The sequence below is a fragment of the Mauremys reevesii genome, linkage group 1 (genome assembly GCF_016161935.1).
Source record: "Mauremys reevesii isolate NIE-2019 linkage group 1, ASM1616193v1, whole genome shotgun sequence".
Lineage (NCBI taxonomy): Eukaryota > Metazoa > Chordata > Testudines > Geoemydidae > Mauremys > Mauremys reevesii.
The window spans coordinates 160,451,499-160,464,108 of record NC_052623.1 but is presented as its reverse complement, the minus strand read 5'-3'; the positions used below and the strand labels follow the sequence as shown (position 1 = coordinate 160,464,108).

The window sequence follows — 12,610 nt, the reverse complement described above, 5'->3', positions numbered from 1 at the left end:
GTTGCTAGAACCAATATTGCAGTGGTGTATAAGGTTAACCAAGGTGGAGAAACAGTGCTAGATAAGAGCACCTTTATGCGTGTAAATGTTTTGTACCTGTCCCATGAGGCAATGAGAGGCCAATGTAACCCATCCAGAGCAAGAAAAATAAGTTTCGAGAGCATATAAGACAAAAAGTCTAAAACACTAAGTACCTGCAGGATGGGGTCATTAGGTTTATATGCACATGTTGTAAATTAAAATGTTACTTCTTCCAGACTGTTTTTAAGGACTTTGTTCTTCCTAGTCATAGTTGCCACTCCCTGTACAGTAAGGGGCAGATCCTCAGTGGATATAGGCCTAGCTCTGTTGTCTTCAATGGATTCAAACTGATTTACATTTGCTGACGCTCAGGCCCATTGATTTTTTTTTCAAGATAATTCATTTGATTAAATGAAAAGTTTTTTTTTTTTTTAAATATTTCTCTCCCCATTTCCCCCCGTCTCCTCCTTTTTCAGTGGCAAAATGGAAAAAGGACAAAGGGGGGACAAAAAATTGTGGGTTAAAAAAAAATCATGAAAACTTTAGGAAACAAACAAAAAGAGTTGTTCCTTTTTTAATAAATTTCAGAATGAAAATAACAGGTCCAGTAGCTGTGCAAGCTCCCACACGCTGCCCCTTCATTCCGCCATAAGCAACTCCACTGGGTGTGAAAAGCTATTTCATTCACCACACCTATTCAGTCTGGTCCTCTCTGCTGAGACTGTCAAACAAGGTGACAATTGTGTGGTGAGGATATTTTTAATGATATGGACCTGTGTTCACTTTAGGATGTGAACCAAGCTCACCAGCTCAGTATAACATATGAACTGACAATGCCGAGTTGTTCTGAACAAATGTAGTAGAGTTTCGGATAAGTTATGGTTTGCCTTCACAGCTTTTGTCAAGGAAGGAATCTGAGAGTGGGAATGGATTGAGGGAGAACCTCCGTTTGCAGCACACATTTTAGTAAATTGAAAAGTTCAGGCATTCTCCCTAGTTTATTCTTTTGCACTTCATGGAACCAGTCATTTTATTTCTTAATCACTTAATTAATCCTTGTGGAAGAAATGTTGCACCCTCAATTATTTGCCCCCTCCATTTTGCGCCTGCAATGAATTGCAGGCATTTGTATATCTGCACTGAGTCCCTTTACAGCAATCAGGCCTAGTGTATGTCCAAGACCTAAATACATGCAAATAAAGTAAATTTTACAAACACATTAAAATGTATTAAATTTGATTAAAATAAATTCTGTTTTATTCCTTTCCCTTTGTACCAAAGAGTTTAGGGGAGAAGGTTCTTATTTTTCCATAACAACAATCATCAACAGCAGAGGAGACCTCAATGAGCTTACTTTTCTTCTTCTTCTTCTTTCATAAATGAGGTTAAATATATTATTCACAATGTAATAACCTTATAACACCTCCGAACTTATCTCTGGGACAAAGGTCTCTTCTCATCCCTAGTTGTTAAAGTTTAACTGGAGAGATAATAGTTATCTTTGAAGACATATTGCACAGGGAGGGGGATTCTGTGGCATGACTTGTAAGAGGAATTCAGGCTGTAAAGCGAATAACAATGGGCTGCCCATTGTTACAAAAGAGGGAGAATTCTTCATAGTGTTACAAGAGATGTTTCACTCTCCATGTTGTGGAGGTCAAGTTCTAAGCCTGTGGGTTGGAAGAAGCTTGTTTGCTGTATTAATTTGATCCCTGTGTCATTCTAGGGTTCTGTAAAATTTAAACTATCACCAATAAAAACAACACGGAAATTAGCCCACTTGGTTGCAGAGACAGACTTTGCAGTATGAACTGATGCAATGTAGACTTCCTGAGACAATAGACAGACATCTTGAACCAATCACCCTAAAGAGTGGGTGGGTGACTTGGCCCCAGTCATTTCAGTTCATTACATTAGCTCTGAAGCCTAGTGGTAATGTTATAAACGTCAACAATGATAACTGTGTAACTGGTGATTATTTTAACAGAAACACCCAGCTAATGTTCTTAGCTCCATAGCACCATCTTTTCTGTCCCAGGCGCTCAGGCCAAGATCCTCAAAGGTATTTAGGCACCTAACTTCCACTGAAGTTAGGCATCTAAAAAACTTTCAGGATCTGAGCCTTAGTGCCTATGCCTTTCTTCTGACTCAGTCCCCATCAAGAGGACTGAGCAGGGGGGAGATAAATCAACTACTGCTGGACTTCCCCACTCCCTGTTCAGAAGAAGGGGAAGAATAAAAATAACATTTTTTTCCTGTACTTCTGCGCCCCCCCCCATCCTGTCAGAAATGTCATTATCTGTTTCTGAGTCACTGATAGCTCAGAATAAATTGATCTTGAATGTTTACAGATCAGTGTCCTGACAGATAAAGCGCAAGATGGTCTGTGCCAGGTGGTGCCTGGCACAGACCACCAACTAACACTAGGGAACAGGATGACTGATTCCTATACTTGGTACTTTAAAAGGATCAGTTTCACAAAGCTGCAAACAATTATGGGCCAAGTCAACTGAGAGGAAGAATTTAATTAGAAAAATGTGAATCATAATTAGAAATCATTTAATAACACCTTACTAGATGCCCAAAAATCCACAATCCCACAACTGAGGAAGAAGGCTGTGCTTAGAAGGAAAGTGAAGGCAGCTATTAAAAAATAACAAAATAATATATGATAAATGGAAGAAAGGGGAAGTTGAGAGTAATGAATATAAATCAGAAGTTAGAAATTATAGAAAATTGACAAGGGAAGCAAAGGATCATCAGGAGAAAGCTATGGCTGGCAGAGTTAAGGACAATAAGAAGGGGTTGTTGTTGTTGTTGTTTTTTAAATTAGAACAAAAAGAATCCTGACAATGATATTGGTCCATTACTAGTTGGAAATGATAGAATTATCAGTAATAATGCAGAAAAGGCAGAAGAGTTCAATAAATATTTCTGTTGTGTATTTGGGGGAAACGGCTGATAGAGTCGCATGATATGGTGATGATAATGCTTTTTCCAGGCCATTAGTATCACTAGAGGATGTTAAACAATAGCTACTAAAGTTGAACTTTTTAAAATCAGAAGGTCCAGACAACTTGCATCCAAGAGCTTTAAAACAGATGGCTGAGGAGCTCGCTGGACCATGAATGTTGATGTTCAATAAGTATTGGAACATTGGGGACGTTCCAGAAGACTGGAAGAAAGCTAATGTTATGCCAATTTTTAAAAGGGGTAAATAGGATGATCCATGTAATTAGTGGCCTGTCTGCCAGATATCGCTCCCAAGCAAGATCATGGAGCAGCTGATATGGGACTCAACTCATAAAGAATTAAAGGAAGATAATTTAATTAATGCAAATCAACATAGGTTTATGGAAAATAGTTCCTGTCAAACTAACTTGATATATTTTTTGATAAGATTACAAATTTGGTTGATAAAGTTAATAGCATTGCATTAATATACTTGGACTTCTATAAGGCATTCGACTTGGTACTGCATGACACTTTGATTAAAAAATAATAATGATATAGAATTACCATGGCACACATAAAATGGATTAAAAACTTGTTCACTCACAAGTGTCAAATTGTAATTGTAAATGAGAAATTGTCATTGAGTGGCTGCATTTTCAGTAGGGTCCACAAGGATTAGTTCTTGGCCCTATGCTCTTCAACATGCTTATCAGTGACCTGGAAGAAAACACAAAATCATCATGGATAAAGTTTACAGATGACTCAAAACTTTGGGTAGTGGTAAATAATGAAGATGAGAGGTTACTGACACAAAGCGATCTGGATTGCTTGGTAAACTGGGCACAAAAAAACTATGCATTTTAATACTGCTAAATGTAAATGTACATCTAGGAACAGGGACTGTAGGACATACTTACAGAATTGGGGACTCTATCGTGAGAAGCAGTGACTCTGAAAAAGATTTTGGGGTTTTGGTGGATAATCAGCTGAACATGAGTTCTCAGTGACTCTGTAGCCAAAAGGGCTAACACAATCCTGGGATGCATAAAGAGGGGAATCTTGAGTTCATAGAATATTAGGGTTGGAAGGGACCTCAGGAGATCATCTAATCCAACCCCCTGCTTAAAGCAGGACCAATCCCCAAATGGCTCCCTCAAGAATTGAGCTTACAACCCTAGGTTTAGCTGGCCAATGCTCAAACCACTGAGCTATCCTTCCCCCCTAAGTTGGAGTAGAGAGGTTATTTTACTTCTGTATTTGGCTCTCATGCAACCACTGCTATTGTGTCCAGTTCTGGAGCCCACAATTCAAAAAGGATGTTGATAAATTGGAGAGGGTTCAGAGAAGACCTATGAGTGATAGATTCAAGAAACTCAGTCTATTTAGCTTAACAAAGAGTTGGTTAAGCTCTAGTCATCTGTAACCAATCTCTGAAGACTTGATCACATTCTATAAATATCTACATGTAACACAAATATTTAATAATGGGCTCTTCAATCTAACCGAGCAAGGTATAACATGATCCAATGACTGGAAGTTGAAGCTAGACAAATTCAGCCTGGATATAAGGCATAAATTTTTGCCAATGAGGATAATTAACAACTGGAACACTTTACCTGTGCTGTGGGGGTTTCTTCATCACTGGCAATTTTAAAATCAAGGTTGGCTGTTTTTCTAAAAGCTATTCACAATTAATTACTTTGGGGAAGTTCTGTGCCTGTGTTACAAAGGAGGTCAGACTGGATTATCACAATTGTCCTTTCTGGCCTTGGAATCTATGAATCACTGAAGTCTGCTGGCACAGCTGGTGAGAAGCAGCTGTCTCTGAATCACCTCCCTTTTAAATGCTCCACCTGCCAGTGCTCTAAGAGAGGTGGTGGAGGAGAAAAGTATTCATTATGGTAGAGCCACTATAGAGTCTGGGCAGCTCTCTGTGGAAGATTTCCCATTGGAGTCTGCACTGAGGTGAGATTGGGGAGGAGAACTCTTCCTTGGCCTCTTTTGGGTAGTTAGCACCAACAGGTAATGTTGCTGTGCCCAGAGGGCTTATACCCAGAAGCTTCTTGCACCCTCTCACTTGAGCACCCATTCAGAGCCCAACTATAGTAACTAAGTAAAGGCCACACTCTACCCTCAGTCCTTGTGCAAAGTTCCCATTGACATCAGTGAGTTCTGGTGTGCTGGGAGCCATATCATATGATAAACTTGTAGCCTTGGTGCCAGCCCCCTCTTCAAAATGAAATATGGACCTCCCATAGAATGTGTCTGATGCTCCTGCCCTACGATTTGTCACACCTAGGATACTAACGGCCCTATGGAACTAAACCAAGTTTTCTCAGTCACAACCAAGCTCTGGGAATTCTAGAATAACCAGCTTACAGTAGGGTAACCTGCTGGGCAAGGTCAAAAGAGCCCACATCCTCTACAAGCTGCCATGGAGATGCAGGAGGCCTGTTTTCCACAGCTGGCCCCAGGAAAGGGAGGTGTGAGTGTGAGTGCCCATGCACTCTGTAACTTGCAGTAATGTGGCAATGGGATATCAGCTTTGTGAAGTGTTACTGTGTGTCCAAATGGAAGTTTGTACAGCCATATATGCCCTTCCCTGTTCAGAATTAATTGAGTCCACGGTAGACAGGGAGTGAAAGGAATTGGTGTCAGTCACTGAGCACTGCATCTTAAACCTAGCAAGTAGAAGTAAGGAACATATTGCACCTAATTAAGGAACAGATGCTAATAGAAAGGAACCAATCCAGAAAACCAGGAACAGTTGGTCACTCTAACTCTTGGCTAAATGCTATTTTGAAGTCACAATATAGCATCTGAGAAATACTCTTAGCTGTTAAATTTGCATCCAAACTTTTTGCCTTTAAAAATTCATTCTCCAAGTCTAAAGAACATTAGATGTGTCAATTAGCATGGAACAGAAGAGAAGGAAAAGAAAACATATAACTGGCAAACTTGCTTTTCCCTCTGCCAATGTTGCTTGCTACAAAAGGATTCCAATTAAATATTCAGCATATACAAAGCAGCAGATATTTAGTCCTGATAGAAATACATGCTGTTTTAGGCAATGTGGTGACTATAATGTGTATTTTTCTACCTTCAGAGGTGGTAATGTCCCTTTCTGTTCCTACTTGTGTAGGCCCCCATCCATTCCCAAAGGAAGCTGCAATAGTGCAACAAATCTGAAAGACTCTCATCTTCTCCAATTTTTCATCTTTTCAAGGTTCTTTTATTCTCTGTTACACAACACCAGAGGCTCCTTTTTACCAAATGGCATGAATAAATGCATTCAATTTTATGTAAAAGCAGCATCTACTAGCAAGCAAAATACAGGGCCCTACAATTCTTTTTATGTCTGTTACTCACTGTTTAAAATGTCATGGAAAAGTGATATTTAGGTATTGTACTTCTCATGAATACAAGGCACTAATAGCTTGCAAAGGACCTATGCTTATTTAAGAAGTCCAATGCATTAACTAGGTCATTATATTATCTAACAAAGGACATTGAAATCCATATTGGCTATCATCTACATCCAATTACCTCACTCCCCTTACTACACAGCTGTTGTGTTCAACAATTATCAGTGAACAGCAAGAGAAGGAAGCAGCACAAAACTTTTATAGTCCCTGGTTCAAAATATCTTGGGTTGTGGGTTTTTTAATTTTTTGTCACCAAATAGGGATGACCTTCATGGGACTGGATTATGTTTACAATAAAGGGTTTTTCCAGGCATTTGACATTCTCAAAAGCTATTTATCACCTCATATACTCCTCTGCCAAGAATATTTTCTCAGAGACAATGCATGTCATCAGTCATTAGAATTCAATTATTAATGGTTTTCCAGTCACAGCTCCTGTCAAAAATATGCAAGATTTAAATACTATTACAATCATAACTACTGCATGTGGGCCCAGATTTTAAATCCTTGGATCCAAGCCTGACATCCATTTCAGTTCTGGGATGAATCCCAGACTAGATGAGGCCTATTTTCTAAATCCAACTCTGATTCAGAGGAAGATGGTAACAATTTCACTAAAATGGCTGATCGTAGCAGATTACCACCATCTTGAATTCAAATGTCACAGGCTCAAACTCTAGTCTAAAATTATTCTAGATCCAAACACTCTCTCTTTGGCCTATCTCTAATATGAACTCTCCTACAGTATTTACCTACGTAAACATATAGAATGGTAGCATTTCACTAGAAGCCTATTACAGTATTTTGGAATATAGCTAGACTTGCCCAGGAACAATTACACATCATCAGGAAGGCAGAGGCTCTGAAGGTAAAAGTTACTGTCTTAGACTGTATATACTAAATGGATTTGTCTTGGACTCCAAGCAGAAATTCCAATAGACTTCATTAGAACCCCTCAGCAGGTATCTCGATTTCTAGTTGTTTCTGTACCTTTCTTGTGGAGGAACAGTTTTATTAGATCTATTTATAGTAACACCTAAGGTCCTCAATGAGGTGGGAGAGGGGTTGGGAGGGAGAGGGGTTGTTTTGTTAGGCACTGTGAAAACATAAAGAAAAACAGTCACCACCCCAAACAGCTCGCAGCTTCCCTGGACAAGGCATGCAGATAAGTTCAACAAGCATTAGGAGGCGAGAGAGGACAAGAGCTACAGTAAAAGTTTATGTGGTTTCCTGACTAGGCGAGCCTCTTGATGATGCTGAATTGGTAAATGTGTTTTTTCTTCCTCCATTCTTGCTACAAATTATGCCTGTTTACATTTGGCTGTGGAGAGAAGGGGTTGTGTGGTCTTTGTTTATTTGGTGACTGACATGAAGGAGAGAGGTGGTGGTAGTTACAGGAACTGATCATTTAAGGAACCCTAGACTACAAGACCTATTGCATTGCTCCAAAACTTAGTTGCCAGTTGGAACCAACTGAAATTTTTCACCTGGAATTTCCATTAGGGTCCAGCTGACTTTTTGGCAACGATGGTCACAGCATGTTCCATCTCCAGCAGTTGGAGGAGCAATTGCCTGCCTAACATTACAGTCTGCAGCACTGACCGGATTAAATAACTGTTACAGCTGCTTTCTGGTTGGTGGAGCTCTGCTAGATAATTTAGCAGACATCTTGGCATATTTTGGTTGTTTGCTGCTCAAAGGAGCAAAACCTCTAATCCAAATATCCCCACTGGATCCACCATGAATTTTGTGCCTTGAATTTACCTATTTTCAAGAACACTTTTAATAATGTTTTGTACTGAATTTTATAGGATCATTACAAGTGCAACCTCTAAGCTTTTTATTGCCATGATCAGTTCAATTAGCTGCACACTGAACTAATAATGAAACAGAACAAAGTGCAGTGAAATGAAAATGTGGTTCCTTTATTCCACCCAACAAAGGATCCTCCTGGAGCTTGCCTGTAAGTGTGGGTGTAACTAACTAGACAATGAGCAGATGACCTAGAAATCAGTGGTTACTATACAAATAGCAATGAGGAGGAGAGAGACAGAACTGTATTATAACAGGGCCATGTCTTTGTCAGGTCTCTTCAATTGTAAGGTAAGGGATCATTAATGTACAGCCCTCAGTTGGGGGTGATGCAGGTATTCACTGCTCCAGCAGGAGCTCCAGGAAGGTTGGGGCCAGATTCTTCCCTTCCCTACACTGGTCCTGGGATTGATGGGAAATGGCCAGTACCTACTCAGTTCTGAGACTAAACTAGCCATCAGCACAGGTTAGAAATTGTGCCTGGGGCTGCCCATGACCAGAGGTGCTGGAACTAGAGGTGCGGGGGATGCAGCAGCACCCTCTGGCTTGAAGTGGTTTCCATTATATACAGGGTTTACAGTTCGGTCCAATGGCTCTCAGCTCTCAATTATACAGATTGTTCCAGCACCCCTGCCCATGGCCCTGAAGAGCCTTCTGCAGCTGGTTAACAGCCATGGCATAGACACAAATCATTCCCATTTCCACCTACCTTAGAATGTGCTCTGCACTGAGGGCTTCAGCTTAGGGTTGGGAGCTGGGGTGCAGAGCTGATGAATGTTATGATGAGGAATCCTACTGTCAGGAATATCTTCCCAGGGGGATTTTCTAGCTGGCACAAAGAGGCTGCAGTGCAGAGACGAATACTTCCCATTGTGTCTCAGTGACTCACAGGAGAGACTGTGTGCATAGGCGCCGACTCCGTGTGTGCTCTGGGGCTGGAGCACCCATGGGGAAAAATTAGTGGGTGCTCTGCACCCAGTGGCAGCCAAGCTCCTCTCCCCCTCTGAGCATACCGCATCCCACTCCTCCACCTACCTCCCAGCATTTCCCGCCGGGCTGCCACCAAAGAGCTGTACCAAGCTCCAGGAGGGAGAGGGAGGAGTGGGAATGTGGCATGCTCAGGGGAGGAGGTGGGGATTTGGGGAGGGAGTTGGAATAGGGGCAGGGAGGAGGTGGAGTTGGGGCAGGGACTTTGGGGAAGGGGTTCAAATGGGGTTGGGGAAGAGGTGGGGTGGGGCGGGGACAGGACTATGGGGAAGGGATGCACTGGGGGTGGGGCTAGGGGCAGAGGGTGGGGTTGAGCACCCAGGGAAAAGAGGGGAAGTCCGGCACCTATGACTATGTGATCATAACATCCCTTAAGGGGGTGCAGGGTATGCTCCCATCCTCATCCAGCCATAGCACTGACTTCTCCCTGTCTCTTTTGAGTAGCTAGCACAAGCCTTTCTGCTCAGGAGAGCACAAGAATTGCAATAACAGCCATCCCCTTGAATCCTTCTCAGGGGCTGGCTGCAATCTACCCTTTTGCCTTTGTTACTTTAACTCTCCAATCAGTATCCTGTTATATAGGGAACTCAGCTCGCTTCTTAGTGAATAAGGCAGGTTGCTGTGTCACAAAAATATCCCAGAGTAATTGGCAGGCTGGCTGACTCTCTGTAAAAGGCTCAAGGGTTGAATGGGTATGGAGAATTAAATACCTTCTCAGCTCAGGGCTGGTCCCTCTAGCTCAGGAGTGAGAGAAAGCAGGTGGATGCTTACACTGCTGCTGATTGCATTCTGTTTGTCCTATAGGCAGAGAACTTCATTTACTGCTTCCATTTCATTGCCCACAGCTTTCTTGAGCACTATTTTTTAACAGAGAGCTCCACTGTGACATAAAATTTAGAGCTGAAACCTTTACTCATGCAAGTAATATTTACTTCACCTGCACTGGGGAAGGAACAAACTCATGAATGAGGTGTGTAGAGCTGATTCCTCTTTCCTTACAATAAATGGATGATTTCTTCATTTCTTATCTTTCATTGAGTCATTGTCTTGTCCATGTGCTCCATAATTTGCTTCTAATTACTTATGTCATATAATAATATCCTCTCCGGAGTGAGACCCTGGCATACTCTGAAGTGCTGCTCCATATTCTTCTCAGAAAACAACACTGGTACATGATTTAAAATAGCTTAAAGCTTCACTTAACTAATCTCAAGACTCTCCATGCAGACCTTTCAAAGTGGAGAGCAGCTATGAGGGCTGATTCATGTTTTGAATGATTGCCAGCTAAATGATATATCTGTCTCATCAGTGACATTTTCAGTGAAATGAGGATTTGGGTGGGAGGGATTGATCATGATATAAGAAAAAATTGTTGTTGATCTGGCTAGTGAGTATATATTTTATTGGCATGGGGGTGGGTTTTAGCAATATTGATTATGATTTTATTAGATATTTTTAATATTGCAGAGTTTATATTAGCGCTAAGATTTTTTTAATAGGGAATTTTTTCTTTTTATTTTATTTAAAGTTTAGCGGCATAAGTTGTGGACTGGAGCTTTGTATTATGGTTTTGATTTAGCTTTGTTTTGATTTTTTTGTAGTTAATTGCAGTATAAATGGCTGTTTTATTTTTGGATAGGTTAAGGCTGGGGCTTGAGCTAAAACTTGTTTTAATTGGCTTATGGCTTTTTCTTGTTTTATTTTCTTTTTTTAAGCCTGTGTAGTGGGGTTGAGGGGTTTTTGTAAAGTTTTTAATAAAATTTTGGAAAGATTATTTTTCTAAATGATTTGAGAGTGGATATATTTGTGGGAGCTGGGAGTTAGGGGAATGCTTTTTTTATTTTAAGTCAGATTATATGTTGCGGTCATAATTGGTTTTTTGAGGGGCTATCTTATTTTGGCTTTTTTGTAATTTTGTTTAGGATTTTTAAATTTGATTTGGATATAAATTAAAATATTTATGTAGGAGATTATATTGTTTTAGGTATTTTATTTTATATTGTTTATATGGGTGTGAAATAATAGTATTAGGTTTATAGATATTTTTGTAAAACATAGTTGGTGTTTGAAAAGTGAAAGTAAAGTAATAATTGTTTTGATGTAAAGGGATAGTAAAGAAAGTATTGGTTAAATTACAAATAGAAATGATTGGGTGTTTTATAATGGAGGTTATTTTTTAATATATGGATTTTTTGTTTTGGGGGTTTGCTTTTTGTGTTTGGATAGTTATCTGAAAAGATTGATATAAATTAGTTATAATTAGTTTGTTTCTTAACTGCCCAAATACCATCACTTCTATTAAAATTAGCATTCTGTATAAAACAGCTTTTCTAGAAAGTTGAGAAATGTCTAATTTGAAGCTATGGATGTTATGGGAAATAAGACCAGTTAAAGTCAGTTTTGATCTCTAAATAAATTAGAAATTTTCTTTACTGACTAGCTGGCCAACCATGCATATTCCATAGCTCTCCCGGTCTTTAAAGCTCTCTGGTTAGTGATCTGAGTTAAGATCTGGATTATTTGCAATGGGTATAATTGGCAAGGGAAAAGAACTCCTCTTAGGCCGTGTCTACACTACAGAGTAAGTCGACTTCAGTTTTGTCGACGATCATAAGCTTCTTTAATAACATCAGTGGAGCACATCCACATAATGCTCCTTGTGTCGGCTGAGCGTGTCCACGGTTGTTGCTCTTGCACTGACAGAGCATTGCATCGCGGGTAGCTATCCCACTATGCAATTTGTCATGCTCTGCCCCTGGGAGCTCTGGGAACTGATAGTGGTGCATCATGGGACTGATGCAGTTCTTTCATTCGATCATTCCATGGGTTTCCTACTTCATTTTGTGCAGTTTTTCAACAGCCCTTGTAAACTGTGCACCCACCATCTCTGCCTGAGAGCATGGATCCTCAGCTGCTGATCATTCTGGTGATGAGCGTTATGAACACAACGCAGCTGGTCTTGCAGTATTTCATAAGCTGTGAAACAGAAAGTGAATCGGTGGTGCCTGCCCTGGTGTCTGCCATGGAAACAAATAATTGAAGATTGCTGCTAGCGTTCACAGACCAGTTTGCCATGGTGGACTATCGGTACTGGACTTGGGAAAGAAGTACTGAGTGGTGGGATCACAGCGTGATGCATGTATGAGATGACGAGCAGTGGCTGCAGAACTTTTGGATGTGCAAATCCACATTCCTGGAACTCGTCCTAGCCCTGCTCTGCAAGGATACCAGAGTGAGAGCTGCCCCCGCTGTGGAAAAGCAAGTGGCAATTGCTGTGTGGAAGCTGGCAACTCCAGACTGCTACCAGTCAGTCGCAAATCAGTGTGGAGTTGGGAAGTTCACCATGGGCGTTTCGGTGTGCAGGGCCATTAATCACTTCCTGCTACGAAGGACTGACTCTTGGTAATGTG

General features: G+C 40.7%; 2 long non-coding RNA genes across 2 annotated transcripts in view; one reads left to right on the top strand and one right to left on the bottom strand.

Moving 5' to 3' along the window:
- Positions 1-597: 597 nt before the first annotated feature.
- On the bottom strand, positions 598-5,275 carry LOC120396012. Its single transcript, XR_005592924.1, has 4 exons — positions 5,108-5,275; positions 4,593-4,840; positions 3,581-3,693; positions 598-742 (listed from the first exon to the last, which is right to left on the bottom strand). It is a non-coding gene; the product is annotated as an uncharacterized LOC120396012 (long non-coding RNA).
- LOC120396013 overlaps positions 4,850-12,610 on the top strand; it is a 29,413-nt gene continuing 21,652 nt past the window's right edge. The window contains exon 1 of the long non-coding RNA XR_005592925.1: positions 4,850-4,941. This is a non-coding gene — a long non-coding RNA (uncharacterized LOC120396013). The remainder of the gene's footprint in view (positions 4,942-12,610) is intronic.